Source organism: Euleptes europaea, chromosome 13 (assembly GCF_029931775.1).
Source record: "Euleptes europaea isolate rEulEur1 chromosome 13, rEulEur1.hap1, whole genome shotgun sequence".
Classification (NCBI taxonomy): domain Eukaryota; kingdom Metazoa; phylum Chordata; class Lepidosauria; order Squamata; family Sphaerodactylidae; genus Euleptes; species Euleptes europaea.
The window spans coordinates 19,888,795-19,907,507 of NC_079324.1; the positions used below are offsets into that span (position 1 = coordinate 19,888,795).

At 51.7% G+C, this 18,713-nt stretch overlaps 1 protein-coding gene across 2 annotated transcripts in view; it reads right to left on the minus strand.

Annotated features, from left to right (window-relative positions):
- Nucleotides 1–8,343, minus strand: part of MID2 (midline 2) — a 226,391-nt gene extending 218,048 nt beyond the window's left edge. For both annotated transcript variants that reach the window (XM_056859198.1, XM_056859197.1), the window contains exon 1: nt 8,220–8,343. The gene's annotated coding sequence lies outside the window, so the exon portion shown is untranslated. The remainder of the gene's footprint in view (nt 1–8,219) is intronic.
- Between the last annotated feature and the right edge of the window lie 10,370 nt (nt 8,344–18,713).

The following is an 18,713-nucleotide window of genomic DNA, read 5'->3' on the forward strand; positions in this document are numbered from 1 at the left end:
AATTCTAATTCAGCAGTTTCATGCTGGAGTCTCCCTTTGAAGTGATTTTGTTGGAGAAGGGGAACCGGTCTCCCAGGAAGGAGACACGGCTGCCGCTCTGGTTTCTGCATATTGCCCCTTTTAATGTCAGATTCATGTACGTGAAGTGCTTTCAACACAGAGGAATAACACTACGTGAATATTAAGGATCACTGTTATTATGATGGGGAAATAAATACGCTGCATTGTTATAACAGGGATGGGATAATACCCCATTTCAAAGCACACTGAACTGTTCTTGCTGGTGAGAAAAGCAGACTCTCTCTCTTAAGCAAACAGATGACTTCAAAGGCAGGAGAAAGGTGCCAAATGCCTGCAGTTTGTTGAAGTACTTTGCTTCTTGCTTGGGCACAGCCACAGAGTTAGGAGGACAAACATTTGTTAATTGCTACCCAAACACACACCATGTGCAAGATTCAGCTTATGGCATTCCACCAAATGTTTGCCCCCAGATACCATATGGCCCATGGTCCTAAGCCCAGCCTTCAGTAATCCCCCTCCACAGAAAGAAAGAAAGAAAGAAAGAAAGAAAGAAAAGAAAGAAAGAAAGAAAGAAAGAAAGAAAGAAGAAAGAAAGAAAGAAAGAGAGAAAGAGAGAGAAAGAGAGAAAGAGGAGAAAGAGAGAAAGAGAGAAAGAGAGAAAGAGAGAAAGAGAGAAAGAAAAGAGAGAAAGAAAGAGAGAGAGAGAGAGAGAGAGAGAGAGAGAGAGAGAGAGAGAGAGAGAGAGAGAGAGAGAGAGAGAGAGAGAGGGAGGGAGGGAGGGAGGGAGGGAGGGAGGGAGGGAGGGAGGGAGGGAGGGGAGGGGGAGGGGGAGGTCCCAGGTTCAATTCCCAACCTGCTCAGTTAAAAAGATCTCAGTTCAAAAGGAAGAGCTCCTGCTTTAACTGGCAGATGCCAGTCAAGAGAAAACAGTACAGGACAGACAAAAGGATGATCTCTCTATAAAGAATGTTCATCTCAGGGGTGGAGGTATATTATGAGTTCTGCAAAGCCCAGTACTCTGGGTGCCATCTTCAGCCTCTTAAGAATCAAAGCCTTCTCTTTTAAAAAAAAATTTTCTAGTCTTTATGACTGCAAAGATATGCTTGAAATTTCAACCACCGTAGAGGAAGCTCAATGAATTTCCATTGGTTGGAGCCCCAGACATAGCTGCTTGGCCCCTTCCCCAGGACTACCAGAAGCAGAATTACACAAAATAGGAGATCATGCAAATTCTCACTCTGCATAAAGGACAATGGTCACAGAAATCTGGATTAACTGGGTACAGAATCCCCATCTCATTTGCCATTTTATCCAAGATCTAGAATAGCAGCAGGGAAACATCTGAGGCTGTAAGAGGAAGCTAATTTGATGATTTGCAACAGCCACATTTAACAAAACAGAAACAGACAGTGCATTGTAAGGCCCTGCTACCTTATCAACTTATTTTGGGGGCTACACCTACCCTCAAGCCTTATTCACACCACTGTTTCCAAGGGCGGGAGCCTCACGAAAATGCCATCCCACAAAAAGCAGGTTGCGTGCACAGAAATGGGCTTATGGCACACCCCTGCAAAGCACATCAAAAGGAAGATAAGCCGTGGGGTGTTAAATTCCTCCCTCAGTGCATGGCAGAAGGTGTGCACAACAGCCTCTCCAGGAACCTGGCGTGGGCAAGCATTTTCCTGTAGCTACCATCCCGTGCAATCAGAAGGATCTTGTTCAGAAAAGCTAGGTGAAATGAACCCTATTCGTTGGCATCCACAAATTATTACAACGCCAGCTAGAGTCCCCGTCCCCCTGCTGACATCATTCTATTTCCCCAGTTTTCTGTGGGCTTCAAGTTCCAAACCTACATTTTCATGCTGCATGCGCAGGATGCAGCCACTCCGTAAACACCACATATGGGAGGCTCAGACCCTTTGCCTCTCCAACTGGGTTTTCTGCTCATTAATCAGCACAGCTTAATGGAGCTGTTTCAAACAGAATAAGGCAGAGCCCTCATTAAGCAGAAACGTACAAGTGCTTTCTGGGAGGAAAAATAACAGCCAGGAACTCATGCTGTAGTCAGGCCTACAAAAACACAAACCTAGGGGGGTGGAGTAGAAAGAGGCAAACCCTGCCCACACCTGAGCTTCTCCACTGTTCGGACAATTGCAGGGTCCCCGAAATCTTCTAGTGGGGTCAAGCCAGAATGGAGACAGGGCCAACTCAACAGCTTCCAGAGAGGGGCATGTGTTTCTGGTCCAGGCACACCCCAGGCAAAACCCAATAAGACATTTTTAGAGGAAGGATTCTTTCTGTGTTGAATGCTGTGACAGTTAAGGAGCACAGGCCAGAAGAATCGCTGGCCTAAGAAGTGAAAAAGGATATCTGCTTGAACTCCCTGCCTAATAGGCGGGATTGTCCCACCACCCGCCCTGCCAAAGATCAACCGAAACAGCCCAAAGGAACGGTCGCTGCAAGACCATTCGCCTGCTCCATGATAAGGCCATTGAACACATACATGAACACATGAAGCTGCCTTATACTGAATCGGAGCCTTGGTCCATCAAAGTCAGTACTGTCTACTCAGACTGGCAGCGGCTATCCAGCGTCTCAGGGAGGGGGCTTTCACATCACCTAACCTAGTCCCTTTAACTGGAGATGCCAGGGATTGAACCTGGGACCTTCTGAATGCCAAGCAGGTGCTCTACCACTGAGCCACAGCCCTTCCCCATTCTACCACCAGCACTGCCCAAAGCAAGCGCGCTTCTTAAAGTCCACCCCGCCCGTCTCCTTAGCTTGGACAGGACAGGTTGCACCGCTGTCCAAGCATCCATGACACTCAACACAACACGGACACCCTCCACCCTGCAGATTGGAGCCTGCAACTGTGAAGGAACCTAGAGGCACTTAAGAAGGCTTCCAAAACTCAGCAGGTTCAGAGGCAGAAGTGCCACTAAATAACAGATAATAGAGGGCCACAGCAGGAGTGGGGCTATCGTGTTCATGCCCTGCTAAGGCACTTTCCAGAAGCAGCAAGATGCTGGACTAGATGGATCGCTGATGTGATCCAGCGGGGCTCTTATGTTCTCAGGACAGACCCCACCTCCGGTCCTCAGTGGGGAAGAGAGTCAGTGGCAAGGACAAACACTGGTCAGCTAAAAGGTACGGCCCCCTATAGTGAGGCTGCCCGGCTTTATTCTCAGAGCCATCCTGCGAGGTAGCTTCTTGGCCGAGCGTGGATTTAATCCCAGACCCCCAAGCCTGGAGTTCCATCTGCTATGTCACAACAGTTCTTGCCCGTGAAAATGCAATTCCATTTTGCTAATTGCTGTAGCTCCTAATGCTCACAACAGAAGAAGGGAAATGCGCAGAAACCAAACAGCCTATCCAGAGCGGGGAGAACAACCCCAAAGGGATCACTAATAGCATTTGTAGAGAGAGCGCAAGACAGAATTGGAATTGTTTTTAAAGACTACCTTGAACCCAGTTAGCATCTTTGCTCCCGCTGCTGTCCTAGGAATATCATTTCAGATTTCTATGCTGCTAACAAGACCTCAGGGGACAGGCACCAGGCAGGCATCGAGAGGCGACTGCAGCCTGAATGAGCTGGCCTACGCTCGTAGCAGAGATCCGGGCTTCTGTATGGCTTCATCTTTAGCTGAGCCTTCAAAGCCATCAGCCGCAAAGTCACTTCTGTGGAATTAGCAAAAGCCAACCATCTCAGAGGCTCAGGTTTCCCCTGCCAAGAAAGCCAGCACTCCGCGAACTCCCACGACCTCCTAGGCTACCCAACTTTGGCCAAGGCATCCTCAGCCAGAAACCAGACCCTTAATTTCATCAGCACATCTCCCCTCCCCACAAAACAGAAGTGTCCACAATCAAGGGGCGGAAGGGGGAAACAGGACCCAGAAAACAGCAGAAAAGCAACCCAGAGCAACCCCTTGCTTTAGGCTTGTCAATATTGGGATCTTCTCCCTGTAATCATTCCAGTCTCCCCCCCTTGAAACCTGGTCAAAAGTCCCAACAAGGAACAGAAACGTTTCTTACATTGTGGAACTCCCTACCCCAGGATGTGGTGATGGCTGTCAACTTGGAAAGCTTTAAGAGGGGAGTGGACATGTTCATGGAGGAGAGGGCTATTCATGGCGACTAGTCAAAATGGCTACTAGTCATGATGCATAGCTATTCTCTCCAGGATCAGATGAGCGTCCCTATTATATTAGGTGCTTTGGAACACAGGCAGGACAATGCTGCTGCAGTTGTCTTGTTTGTGGGCTTCCTAGAGGCCACTGTGTGAACAGACTGCTGGACTTGATGGACCTTCATCTGATCCAGCATGGCCGTTCTTATGTACAGGCCGCCGGAGTGAGTAAATCATGGGCCCTTGAGCTGGGCATGCACCAAGTTGAACCTTTTGCTGAGGATGCAACAGTCCTGGGTCTTTAAATAGCCCTGGGTCAGCCGCATGAGCTCAGAAAGCATGCATCCCCATTCCAAAGCACAGGTGTGCATGGCAGGTATGCAAGACTGTCAGCTCGCCAGATGGCACCTGGCAGCCTCATCAAAAAGGCAAGAACACCCAGGAAGCTTCCTTATACTGAATCAGACCATTGGTCTATCAAGGTCAGTATTGTCTACTCAGGCCGGCAGCGGCTCTCCAGGTCCTGAGGTGGAGGTCTTTCCCATCACCTACTACCTAACCCTTGCAACTGGAGATGGTGAGGATTGAACCTGGAACCTTTCTGCATGCCATGCAGATGCTCCACCACTGAGCCACAGCCCCTCCTCCTTATGGAAGGTTTCCATAATACTTTTTAATTGTTATTATGGAGGAGGGCTCCTCAAGCACTTGGAACAGGTATCAACACTGACAGCACAGTTTCTCCAATAAGTGGTCAGCCACACTGAGAGGATCCACCAGGGGAGGGGCTGTGGCTCAGGGGTAAAGTCACTGCTTGGCATGCAGAAGGTTCCAGGTTCAATCCCCGGCATCTCCAGTTGAAGGGACTAGGCAAGTAGGTGATGTGAAAGACCTCAGCCTGAGACCCTGGAGAGATGCTGCCGGTCTGAGTAGACAATACTGACTTTGATGGACCAAGGGTCTGGTTCAGTATAAGGCAGCTTCCCTCTTGTCTGAAAAACTCCCCTGTTTGCTGCCCCCGTTTTTCTCCATGAGCACCTTGATCTCTACTACTCTCATTTCTGTAAAGTGTTTTTTGCCTGAATTGCTCTTAAATGCCCAGGAATGTTTTGCACCACTTCTGGTTTTCTTCCTCCATTTATTCTGAACCGTAACAAAATGAATAAATCTAACAGAAAACCGTGCCCTCCTCAAGGCCTCCAATATAACAGCTCAGCGCAAGACATTTACTGTCCATTTACTGCCCTCCACACCTGTGCACAATCATAAGACATTTTTATATGGAGGCAACTATAAGACTTCTGAAGTAGTTCTCATCCACCCAGACTAAAAAATAACAGAAATGCCTTCAGATGTATGTGGCCGAGGAATAAGGATCTTTGTGGTTAGGCCAGCAGGAAAGCTGCAAGCCCTTCCCCCCCCCCCCAAAAAAAACCCTCTAACCTGCAGCACTAGTAAGGTGCCCCAATAGAGTTCATCTGCCCCCAACAATACAATGACCATAAATGTTAGGGTATGTCAAGCCTAGGCCAAGCTACCATGCATCTCAGACCATGCTAGGGATGCCAGCCTCCAGGTGGGGCCTGGAGACCCCCAGGATTACAGCTCACCTCCAGACTACAGAAATCAGTTCCCTGGAAAAAAACAGATGCTTTGGAGGGTGGACTCTATGGCATTGTACCGACTGAGGTCCCTGTCCTCCCCAGGTTCCATCCCCAAATCTCCAGGAGTTTCCCAACCTGGATCTGGCAACTGTACCCACCCCCCCATCCACTGCTGGTGGACGGGGCAACCTGGAAACCCTGGTCAGTGTGAGTTGGGGCTGCAACGTGGAGTTCTTCAAATGTAAGGATTCACAATTTGCCAAAGGCTGCACAAAAGGCAGGAGTGACTATTTTTAAGTCACTGGATTACCACCCCCACCCTTACCTGCAGAGGCCAAAACATGGGGAAAACTCCATGAAGCAAACCTCTGGCCAAATCTAGATAATCCAGCAGCATATCTGAGCCTCTACCGGAACATCGATTGTCGAATGTAAAGGTGAAAACAACACACACACAGTGGACGGGCCTGGCATTTCCAGGAGCATTTGGGGGTTGCAAGAGTTCAGGTGAAACCCAGGAAATTTCCCACCTTAGCAGGGTTTGGGGGTATTTTTTTTTAGCCAGAGAACACACGGGATAGCAAAGCCAGCACAAGCAAAGTCCCCCAAACACCCTAGGCTGTCTTCTGGGGTTACTACCAAGGGTGGGCGGGGGGGGGGTCAATGCACTCAGATCCACCCCAGCAGCCTCGGTCATCTGCCTGCGCTCCTTCCAAGAAACTTATTGCTGCCTTAGCTTCCACAGGGAAAGAGCAAGAGTCCAGGAGCACCTTCAAGACTAACAAAAATATTTTCTGGCAGGGTAGGAGCTTTCGTGAGTCACTTCTTCGAAGTGAGCTGTGACTCACGAAAGCTCCTACCCTGCCAGAAAATATTTTTGTTAGTCTTGAAGGTGCTCCTGGACCCTTGCCCTTTTCTACTACTGCAGACAGACTAACACGGCGACCCACTGTGAATTAAAGACAGATGGATTCACATTCTAGCTGTATCTGAAGAAGGGAGCTGTGGCTCACGAAAGCTCACACCCCGCCAGAAAATATTCTTGTTAGTCTTTAAGGTGCTACGGGACTCTTGCCCTTTTCTACTACTGCAGACAGACTAACACGGCGACCCACTGTGAATTAAAGACAGACGGATTCACATTCTAGCTGTATCTGAAGAAGTGAGCTGTGACTCACGAAAGCTCCTACCCTGCCAGAAAACATTTTTGTTAAGTCTTGAAGGTGCTCCTGGACTCTTGCTCTTTTCTACTACTGCAGACAGACCAACGCGGCGACCCACTGTGAATTTTCCACAGGGAAGTTAAGCTCTGATCTACAGAAGCTGCACCGCACCGCCAGCAGAGGCCGGTTTTTTTCCAGGGCGTCCAACCGGCACGGAGCACCGAGCGCCGCAGCTTGACGCCGCCAGGGGTTTGGGGTTTTTTTTTGCAAACAGGTTCGGATCCTGCGGGCTCCGGGGGCGGAGAAAGGACGCGCCCCCCTCCCCCCCCTTACACCCCCGACGTGCGCTGACAGCCCGGCAGGGCAGGGCAGGCGCTCGGGGAAAGCGGGGCACTCCCAAAGCCGCGCCGGGCCGGCGAAGAGGCTCCCCGCTCGGGCGCGGCAGGCCGGCGGTCCCGCCCGGGAGAGCCAACTTGCTGCAACTGGCGCCGCACCTGCCCCGCCGCTCGGCTCCGGCTGCCGGCGCGGCCAATCCCCGGGCCGGTTTGCAGCCGGGTGGGGGTCAAGGAGGGGGATCCGGGGTGCAGAGCCGGGCCTCGGCTGGGTGCATTAAAAAAAAAAACACCCCCCCTTCAATGCCATTTTTAAGGTGGGTGGAGGGTCGAAGGGGCATCTTTTGGGTCTTTCTAACTTTGTAACTACGAATGCAGGAATAAGCATATACAGAGACTCTTTTGTATTTTCTTTTGTCTTCTTTTTAGATTGTTTTTATCGTGTTTTTTATGAAAAATATTATTTTATTATAAAAATAATAATAATAAAAAAGCGGGCGGAGCGGATCCAGAAGCCGCCGGCCGCCCCAGCTCGTTGTCAGCAAACGCAGCTCCGCGCAAACGGCGCGGCGAAGCGCCTCCGGGGCTGCTGCGAGCGAGGCCGCCCCGGCCCCGGGGAGCCGCGTCCTCGCAGACGGCGCGCCCTGCGCCCCCTCCCGGCCGGGCAGCTCCACGCCCCCCGTCCGGCCTCCTCCGAGCCCCAGAAGCCCCCGAGGGAGCCGAGCCCCCGCCTGCTGGGCGGGAGACCACCCCCTCCGCGCGCCCCCTCTCGGCCTCCCTCCCTCCCTCCCCTCGCCGGAACAGGACGCCCGTCCGGGGTGGAGCGGGGGGTGCGCCCAGGCCGCCTCTGCTGCGCCACCTCCGGGCCCTTTCGCCCAGGCAGCCCTCCCCGACCCTCCAGGGCTCCCGCCAGCCCGCCCGCCAGCCAGCCCCGGGCGGCGACCCCCTCCTCCTCCTCCTCCTCCCTACCTACCAGCCGGTGCGAGGAGCCTCCGCGCCGCCTCCGCCGCCACCGCCGCCGCCCGGCTGTCATCTTGCTGGAGGCGCGGAGAGGAGGAGCCGGGCGCGGAGAGCGCGGAGCTGCCGGTCGGGGCGCGTGTGCGGCAGGCAGGCAGGCAGGGCGGGCGGGAAGGCGAGGCGAGGCCGGGCCGGCCGAGGGGAGGGAGCCCGAGCCCCGCCCGCCTCCTCCTCCTCCTCCTCCTCCCGCCTCTCGGCCGCCGCCTCCTCCTCCCGGCGAGGGCGCCGCGCAGGGCGGCCCGTCCCCAGCGCGCGCCGACGGGCGGACAATGGCCGGCCGCCCCCCTCCACGTGCTGGGGCGGCGGACCCAAGCGGCCGCTAGAGGGCGTCGGGGAGGCGGCGGCGGCGGCAGCGGGCCCGGAGCCCAGTCCGGCCCGCAGCTTCCCGCTTTGATGAGCCAGAATGGCCATGCACCATTTTCGGGGGGAATGGGAGGCTTGGAGAATTTAAATTATTTTTTAACGGGACCATTTAAAGGATATTCTTCGATCTAATCCCTTGTTTATACTCTGTATTAATTTTTTTTATGTATTAGGTATTGATTTAATAATGTTGGATAGGACAAGAATAGGTTACTTAAAATAATATTGGGGTCAGCTCCGTTAGCAAAAGTGTATGCAATTTTTTTTTTAGATGGGAGAGCGGGGAGTCATTTTATTGTTAAAGTGGATATATTTCTTGTTTTTCTTTTTATTATTACTATTATATTGTTTTTGTTGATATATTAAATGAAGAAAATAAAAATTATGAAAGAAAGAAAGAAAGAAAAGAAAGAAAGAAAGAAAGAAAGAGCCAGTTCGAGCCGGCAGAGGCAGTGCCTTGGGCTCCTCTCCCCAGGCCCTTCTCTCCCAGCAAGGTGTAGTGGTTAGGGGCAGTGGACTCTAATCTGGAGGAGCAGGTTGGATTTAGGGCTGCCAGCCTCCAGGCACTCTGTAATAAAGAATAGTACAAGCCTTGTACTTGTGAGAGATCCCCTCTCTCTGAGTTTACTTCTCCAAATCAAATGTTCAGACGTTGATAAAGAAACAAAGGATTTATTGAAGACATCAGGAGATGAGACAGGCACAGGTAGCAAGTTGCAAGTGAGGGGCTAATCGGGTTTACAGAATATATTGACTCCAGGGCACTGGGGCACTGGGGTTCACACTTATTGTTATGGGAAGTTACAAGCTTGGCATAATACAAAACATCAGACGAGTCCCAGGAAGTCTGGTGAAGCTATCACACTTCCAAGGCCGCATCGGCCTGAGGGAGTACTGACAGGAAGAACAGCGGGGGGGAAGATACATGGGGCAATCAGGCCTGGCGCCTGAGACCAGAAGGTGTGAACTGCTTTTACGAGTTCACTGATAGCAGGTGATGGGAAGCAGAGACACATACACAGAGACCCTCACATTCTGCCCCCCTTAAGGCCCCCCTCCGGGGTCCTCGAGAGGGCGAGGCTTATCGGGATAAGCGAGGTGGAATTCTCGGACCAAGCGAGGGGCCGCCATGTGGGGTGCGGCCACCCACTCGTCGTGAGCGGACCCAAGGTTTTTCCAACGAACAAAGTAAAACAGTTTCCCCTTCTTCCATTTGGAATCTAAGACCTTGGATATTTCCAGATGGGTATCCCCTCCTACCACAGTAGGAATCTCATGTTCGGGAGGGGGGTGGAACTGGGGGGCTGCCACATACGGTTTGAGGAGACTAATATGAAAAACCGGGTGGACTCCCTTGAGAGTCTTTGGGAGCTTCAGTTCCACGGTAACCTCATTGATCACTCTGGTAATGGGGAAAGGTCCCACATAACGGTCGCTCAGTTTTTTGCAGGGACGAAGAGAGCGGAGGTTTTTGGTGGACAGATACACTTGCTCCCCCACCTTGAGCTCCCATCCCGGAGACCGGTGTTTGTCTGCTTGTTCCTTGTACTTGCTTTTCGCCTTCTCAAGATTTTTGAGCAGCCACGGCCAGGTAGATTTAACTGCCTGGATCCACTCCTGAAGATCAGGGGTGGTTTGGAGCTCTGGCGTGACGGGGGCGGAACCGAAAGGACCGAATTCCGTCCCGTATATCACTTGGAAGGGACTAAAGCCGGTAGAGGAATGAGGCGCATTGTTGTACGCATATTCGGCGAATGGCAGCAGGTCGACCCAGTCATCCTGGTGGAAATTTACATAGCAACGCAAATAACATTCTACCACCGCGTTTACTCGTTCTGTTTGACCATCCGTTTGGGGGTGATAGGCGGAAGACAAACCCTGTTCCTCCACCCCCATGAGCTTTAGAAATGCTCGCCAGAATTTGGCAACAAACTGGACCCCCCGGTCGGAGAGGACCTTCCTCGGTACCGAGTGTAGCCTGAGGACATGTGTAACAAATAGTTTAGCCAAACCCTGGGCTGAAGGAAGACCTGCACATGGAACAAAATGGACCTGTTTGGAAAAAAGGTCCGTGATTACCCAGAGAACCGTTTTTCCCCGACTAGGAGGTAGGTCGGTGATAAAATCCATGGCTATGACCTCCCAGGGGCGGGAGGGGTTCTCCAGCGGTTTGAGAAGCCCGGGGGGTTTTCCCATCCGTTTCTTAGCTGTGGCGCAAGTGGGGCAGCTGCGCACATACAGCTCCACATCGGCTCTCATACCGGGCCACCAGAACTGCCTCCGTACCAGGTGAAGTGTTTTAATGAAGCCAAAATGACCCGCCAATCTGGCACCATGTACAAGTCCCAATACCTCCTTGCGAAGAGAGGATGGGACATACAGTTTCCCCCCCTGCATCCACCAAGTGTTGGTTCGTTCCAGGCCGGTAGGGAGGAGATGGTGCTCCTCCTCCTGTAAGGAAGCGTCCCGGAGCCGCTGTTGGAAGGCTTCCGGGATACCCTTGAGCGTAGGGGGGGTCTCTGGTCGATGGGCTTGGGAGCGGGTGGTGACGGCTAAGCCGGGGACCTCCCCACGCTGCTCGGGCGTGAACAGGGAGTCGACAGGGCGATCGAAATCGTTGCGATACTGGGGAAGTCGAGACAGAGCGTCGGCTAGGGCATTGTCTTTACCCGGGACATGTTTGAGAGTGAACCGGAATTTGGCGAAGAATTGGGCCCACCGAATTTGTTTGGCGTTGAGCTTTCTAGCTCCCTTGAGAGCCTCGAGATTCTTGTGATCGGTACACACTTCAAACGGCAGTTCGGCACCTTCTAAAAAGTGCCTCCATATGGTGAGGGCATGTTTGACCGCCGCCGCCTCCTTCTCCCAAATAGCCCAGTTGATTTCGGACTGGGAAAACTTTTTGGAGAAGTAGGCGCATGGTCTCAACCGCCCCCCGTCATCCCTCTGCAATAGGGCCCCACCCATGGCCACATCCGAGGCATCCACCTGCACCACGAAAGGCTTGGTGCAATCTGGGTGAGCCAAAACGGGTTCGGATGAAAAAAGTAGTTTTAAACACTCAAAAGCCTGCTGGCACTGGGGGGACCATTGCAAACGGGCTGAGGGAAGCGCGGCGCTAGCCCCCTTGTCCTTGGTACGCAACAGATTGGTGAGAGGAAGCGCAACTTGGGCAAAGTTGGGAATGAAGTTTCGGTAAAAGTTGGCGAATCCTAAAAATTGCTGAAGCTGGCGGCGGGTAGTGGGGGGTTCCCAATCTCGCACCGCCTGGACCTTTGCGGGGTCCATTTCTAAACCTTGGTGGGAAATCACGTACCCAAGAAATGTAATGGAAGGTTGGTGGAACTCACATTGGATACCTTAGCATACAGTTTGTGCTCCCGCAGCCGCTGGAGCACTTCTCGCACTAGGCGCACATGTTCTTCCATGGTTTCAGAGTAAATAAGTATGTCATCGAGAAATACCACCACCCCCCGAAACAGCAAATCATGTAAAACCTCATTAATCAATTGCATAAACACACTGGGGGCCCCCGAAAGTCCGAACGGCATGACAAGGTATTCAAACATTCCAAAACAGCTGGAAAAGGCCGTTTTGGGTTCGTCTCCTTCTTTAATGCGGATGCGGTGGTATGCTTCCACTAAGTCCAGTTTGGTGAAGATTCGGCCCTCCTTTAATTGTGCTAAAAGGTCGGGAATAAGAGGGAGAGGGTAAGCGTTAGACTGGGTGACCGCGTTTAGCCTACGAAAGTCAATACACAGTCTTAGATCTCCCGTCTTTTTCTTCACAAAGAAGGCCGGGGCCGAATAAGGAGCTTTGGAAGGGCGTATGAAACCCCTCGCCAAGTTGGCGTCCAAATAGTCCCGCAACACCGCCTTCTCACTAGGGCTCATGGGATAGACCTTCCCTTTAGACAGTTTGCCTTCCCCCACGATTTCAATGGCACAGTCCGTCTCTCTGTGGGGAGGTAATTCGTCACATTCTTTAACATCAAAGACATCCGCAAACTGCGAGTATTCTGTGGGAAGTTGAGGAGGAATGGAGATCGGGTTGGGGGACCCTACCAATGCGGCGGCCGGAGTCCTGAGTACCCGTTCCTTGTCATGCAACCCACAGGGGCTTTCGGGAAACGAGAGCACCCGTTTAACCCAGTCGATGGAGGGGTTATGTCCCCGTAGCCAGTTCATCCCTAACACCACTGGGGTTACAATAGGGGCGATGGTAAAATACAAGCGTTCCCAATGTTCTCCCACCGACATAATCACGGCTGCAGTTCGGTGGGTCACTGGGCCCCGTTTAAAATCGCTCCCGTCCATTTGGGAAAAGCGGAGGGGTCCCGGAAGTCGCTTGCGCCGGACTCCCAGTTTCTTGGCAGCTTCCTCACTAATCATAGTGCGGGCACACCCCGAGTCAACCAAAGCGGGGAATTCTAAACTGGGGCCCCCTTTGGGTAGGGACAGGTGAACACGTACATACACATTGTCCTCTTGGGCGCTTACCATCGGTGGAGCTCCTTGCACAACGATAGGGGCGGTCTGCTGCGGAGCCCCCTCTACAGCAGACCGACGGCGTTTTTTGCCGGCTGTTCCCACTCTTCCTCCTCGCTGGAAGAGGGGGATGGAGTGGTGGCATTCGGGGATCCGTCCGAATCAAAAGTAGTATTTGTAATCCGGGACCCCGTTGGGCCTGTAGAGGTGGAGATCACATCCTGGGGGCGCGCATGGAGAGCGGAGGGTGCGCCGGAACGCCGGCCCGGTGGCCCGCTCCTGCGGCGGGGCTGGTCCTCAGCGGGCGCCTTCTGCGGTTCGGTCGGGGCTTGGCGTGGGGGGTTTGGACGACCCGCACGAGAGGGGCATTGCGATGCAAAGTGTCCCTTTCCTCCACAGGTCAGGCAGACGCCGGTCTCAAAACGCTTACGGCGTTCAGCGGCCGAGGGACCCCCGCTCCCTCCCGGTCGGAAGTCTCGGCCCCGGTCACTTCGGGGTCTCGGGTCTCGTCCAACGCGTTGTTTGGACAAGGTCAGGAGTTGTTTGCGATTCTCGATGTCGGCAGCGTGGCGAACCCAACCTTCCACATCCGGGGGGTTCCCTTGCATAAAAGCCCAATGCTGGAGGTCCGGGTTGAGGCCCTCCCTGAAACACTGAACCAAAGTGGCCTCACTCCAGTCCAGGATTCGGCTGGCCAGTGATTGGAACTCACTTGCATACTGCGCCACCGACTTGGTCCCTTGGCGCAGTTGCATCAGGGAGGCTTTAGCCCGCTCACCCAGAGTCGGGTCCTCGAAGCGGTTTCGGAGTGCTACCATAAACTCATCCAGGGTTCGTAGCACCGGCGAGCGGAGTTCATACTGCAACACCATCCAGGCGGCCGCCTCCCCTTGCAGCAGGGAAGCCACGTACTGCACCCGGGACTCCTCGGAAGTGAAGGTTCGGCCTTGTTCTCGCATAAAAATGTCCACTTGGACCATGAAAAAGGTCAACTGGTCTCCTGAACCGTCATAGGTGACTTTCAGGTCCCGACGGGACGGGAGGCTAGGAGGCGCGGGAGGGGCTGCCGGTGTTCCGTCCGGGGGGTCGCCGGCAGGCGGTTGCACTTTCAACGCGTCCAGGGCCGCGGCCATCTCACCCATCACCCGCCGCATGGACTCCATCTGTTCCTGCATGGCTTGGCGATCCTCCAGCCACTGCCTGCGTTCCTCGTCCATCAGGGCCTCCTTGCGCGCCGGGTCCCCTTCAAGTCCCGTGCTGGGGAAGGCCAAACGGCGATCCTTCGCCGTGGTTCGGGAGAGAGACCAACCCTTGGGGGAGTCCAGCCAATTGTTAAAAAGTCCTCGGCCTTGGTCGGGGATGGGACCCCTAGGCTTCTTTGGCTTGGCACCCTCCTCCTTGGGATCCGGCTTCTCCGGTACCACCGGTCCGTCCGGTGCGTCAGGGGTAGTAGGGGTGTTTTCCTCATCGCCTGACATTCTGTCCCAAAAGGTACAGCAGCAGTTCGAGAGGCAAAGACTTGCAGCTTAATGTGAGAGATCCCCTCTCTCTGAGTTTACTTCTCCAAATCAAATGTTCAGACGTTGATAAAGAAACAAAGGATTTATTGAAGACATCAGGAGATGAGACAGGCACAGGTAGCAAGTTGCAAGTGAGGGGCTAATCGGGTTTACAGAATATATTGACTCCAGGGCACTGGGGCACTGGGGTTCACACTTATTGTTATGGGAAGTTACAAGCTTGGCATAATACAAAACATCAGACGAGTCCCAGGAAGTCTGGTGAAGCTATCACACTTCCAAGGCCGCATCGGCCTGAGGGAGTACTGACAGGAAGAACAGCGGGGGGGAAGATACATGGGGCAATCAGGCCTGGCGCCTGAGACCAGAAGGTGTGAACTGCTTTTACGAGTTCACTGATAGCAGGTGATGGGAAGCAGAGACACATACACAGAGACCCTCACAGTACTATTCTTTATTACAGCGTGACTATTTAGTATTAGTGCAATTTTTGTTGTGTAGCCTCCAGGCACTAGCTGGAGATCTCCTGCTAGTACAACTGATCTCCAGCCGATAGAGCCTGGATAAAACGGCTGCTTTGGCCATTGGACTCTAGGCCGCTGAAGTCCCTCCCCTCCCCAAACCCCGCCTTCCTCAGTCTCTGACCCAAAAATGTCCTGGTATTTCCCAAACCAGAGCTGGCAACCCTACTTGGATTCTTCACTCCACATGAGCGGCGGACACTAATCTAGTGAAGCTGGGTTGGTTTTCCCCACTCCTACACATGAAGGGTGACCTTGGGCTAGCTCTCTTCAAGCTCTCTCACCTGCACCTACCTCACAGGGAGGAAGGAGATTGTAAACCGGTTTGATTCTTCCTGAAGTGGTAGAGAAAGTCGGCATGTAAAAACCAACTCTTCTTCTTCCTTCCTCCCCCCCCCCCAACCAACTCATTACAAATTGACTGCTTACTGCTAGTGCAGATTTGTGCAGAAATGGCTTCGTTTGACCTGAACAACCTCTGCCATGGAGGAAATCTGCATAAGGGTGCTTCCCATTGTGTGCTTCATTAGTCCAACAGTTATCAGTGCTATTCATCTACACATTTCTGAACAGCGTTTTGATGAGCCGAAGGAGCCTGCCCACTGATTGTTCACGTCCGCACAGTAGCCAAGCTTTCTGAAACCAGTCTTCATGCAGTGGTTGTACCATAAAGCCTGGTCCAAACACGACCCTTACAAAAGCTACGTCCAGAATAATCAATCTCTGTGCCCAAATTTTAAAATCTAAGTAGATGGAAAGGGGAAAGGAGGGCCGAAAGAAGGATTTGTGTATGTGATAAAAGCACAGTGGCTTCTTAAGAGTGTGCAGTCATTTCAAGTTGATAGACGTTTCTTTTTCAAAGCAATATCGCTGCATGTAGATAGCACAGATGCCAACCTATAAAAGAGGCCTCTCTGCTAATCTAATGCTAAAGAGAAGAGTACCATGTCTGGCTCTGCACATGGGAGAGAGACTGGTCATTTAAGCATGGGTACTTTCACTCACGTTTGCCCCCGGTCTGTCTCGGTTGTTCCCTGGCTGGAAGATTGTGCCCATTTTCCAGATGGAAAACTGAGACCTTAGCAGCATGACATGGAAAGCAAACACACAAATTACTCCCACATTTGTTTGCCTTGCTTCCAGGTAACATCCAAAAGGCCTGAAATTTTTTGAATTTGCCCAAAGGGAGACCCATTTTCAACAATTAGCCATGCAGTCCTGAGTCAGCGTGGTGTAGAACCAGTGTGGCGTATTGGTTAAGAGCAGGTGGACTCTTACCTGGAGAACCCAGTTTGATTCCCTACTCCTCCCCATGAGCAGCGGACTCTAATCTAGTGAACTGGGTTGGTTTCCCCACTCCTCCACATGAAGCAAGATGGGTGACCTTGGGCTAGTCACAGTTCTCTCTGAACTCTCTCAGCCCCATCAACCTCACCAGGTGTCTGTTGTGGGGAGAGGAAGGGAATGAGATTGTAAGCCGGTTTGATTCTCCTTGAAAGGCAGAGAAAGTTGGCATATAAAAACCAACTCTTCTTCTTCTTCAGAGTTGCTACCATTGTAAGCCCACTGACTTCAATGGATTTAGAAGGGTGTATGCTTAGGGTTGCACTGAAGAACTCAGAAAAGGACCATCACAGTATTTGGCTGGCAGCCAGGTGATTTGTAGTATCTTGCAATGTTTACTGTACTTCAATTATCGTTATAACCTTTTCTTCAGTATGGTATGTCAAACCATACTTTGTGCCCAAACTCAAGATGGTGCTACTCTGATACACGTGCCGCCTAGACTTTGGGTTTTTGTCTGTAACCCACTAAACACATGAACATATGAAGCTGCCTTATACTGAATCAGACCCTTGGTCCATTAAAGTCAGTGTTGTCTACTCAGACCGGCAGCGGCTCTCCAGGGTCTCAGGCAGGGGTCTTTCACATCACCTACTTGCCTAGTCCCTTTAACTGGAGATGGTGGGGATTGAACCTGGGACCTTCTGCATGCCAAGCAGATGCTCTACCACTGAGCCACAGCCTCTCCACTGAGCCACTGACATGATTAGGTCAAAGCTTTAGTAAGTTTTGTATAACTGAAAGACAATGTGTCCCCACCCCCAAAGAGAATTATGCCGCAGACAAAACTATGGACTCTCTCTAGCTTCTGCTCGAGGGTGCATAGCTGCCCTCAGCTCCAGCATAGACACTTTCTCCACTTGGATCGAGTTTTGGTAAATGGGAAATTTTGGGAAGCTGTAGCTTGCCCCCTTAAAATCAAGTTCAACCAATATATTTTCTTTGTGGTTTTTTTAGGCTATATATTACCCTGCATTTCTCCCAAAGTGGCTTACAACATCATTGTCCCCTCCCCCATTTTATCCTCACATCAACCCTGTGTGGTTGGTTAGGCTGACAGAAAGTGACTGGTCACTCTGCAAGCTTTCATGGCAGAGTGGGGATTCAAACCTGGAGTCTTTCAGATCCTAGTCTGGCACCCTGACCTCTACAATGCAGAAGTCTTCTTCTTCTGTATGCATTCAAGAGGATATTTCTCTAGGGCATCTCACGCTGCTTTCGACAGGGCCAAGTCGAAGCAAACCTCAGCCTTGTAATGTGGCCAGTTTACGAGCAATGAAAAGCAGGCTTTTATTGCAACGTAATAAAGGATTTTAACTCTAAAATCATACTGCACTGTTAAAACCAACCCCAGCTGTCAACTCCCTTCTAATTATCACAAACACCCGGAGTGATGCAAAAAAGAAAAAAGAAAAAAAAACACCACAAAAATTGTTCTTAAGTAGCTTTATCTTGTCTCTCTGGGTACTTTTTTTCTTTTCGACTACCTAAAGAAAAAGAAAAAAAAGAGCATAGGTACAAAAGTGTGGACAGAAATTAGCAAACAAAGCCAAACCATTCGTACAGCATGAGAAATCAGGCATTCCACACCTGGCAGGGCTTTCACAATAGGGAGAAAAATTCTCATCACCTAGAAATGTGACTCTCTTTTTTTGCAATTAAGTTTTGATTTTATTTTGCAGGTATTAGAGACATCAAAGGGAGCCTGCCTATTGGAAAGAGCCTACACGAACAACACAGCCTTGGTGTACCTTCCTGAAGTTGCAGCTTTTTTTGCATTTCAGGCACACCTGCTTGGATGAAGTCCTCTGAAGGGCATGTTGGGGAATCCCCCGCCCGATTCATGGAAAGATAGCAGCAACTTAAATGCTGGATGTCCTAATGATTTGCATTCCTGAATCAGTCCTACATGCCAGCTCCTTCTGTTTCATAAGATTTGCTGTGTGCGGGATTGGGTGTAATTTAGATGTTCTGCAGAAGCAAATGGTATTGTACTTGCTGAGTCCTGTCCACACAAGCACAAGAATCTAGTGGGGTGACATACAACCAGGCAGCCCTTCGGTTTCCCTAACTTGGGATCTCTGAGGGCCTGGCTTAGATCAGAGCTGCAGAAAGGGGACAAAGGGAGTTATCCCTCCCTCCCTACATAATGCCATTTTTACAATGTCAGCTCCCCAACCAGGGCTGCTACATGTGCCTTGTGGGTAGGGTTGCC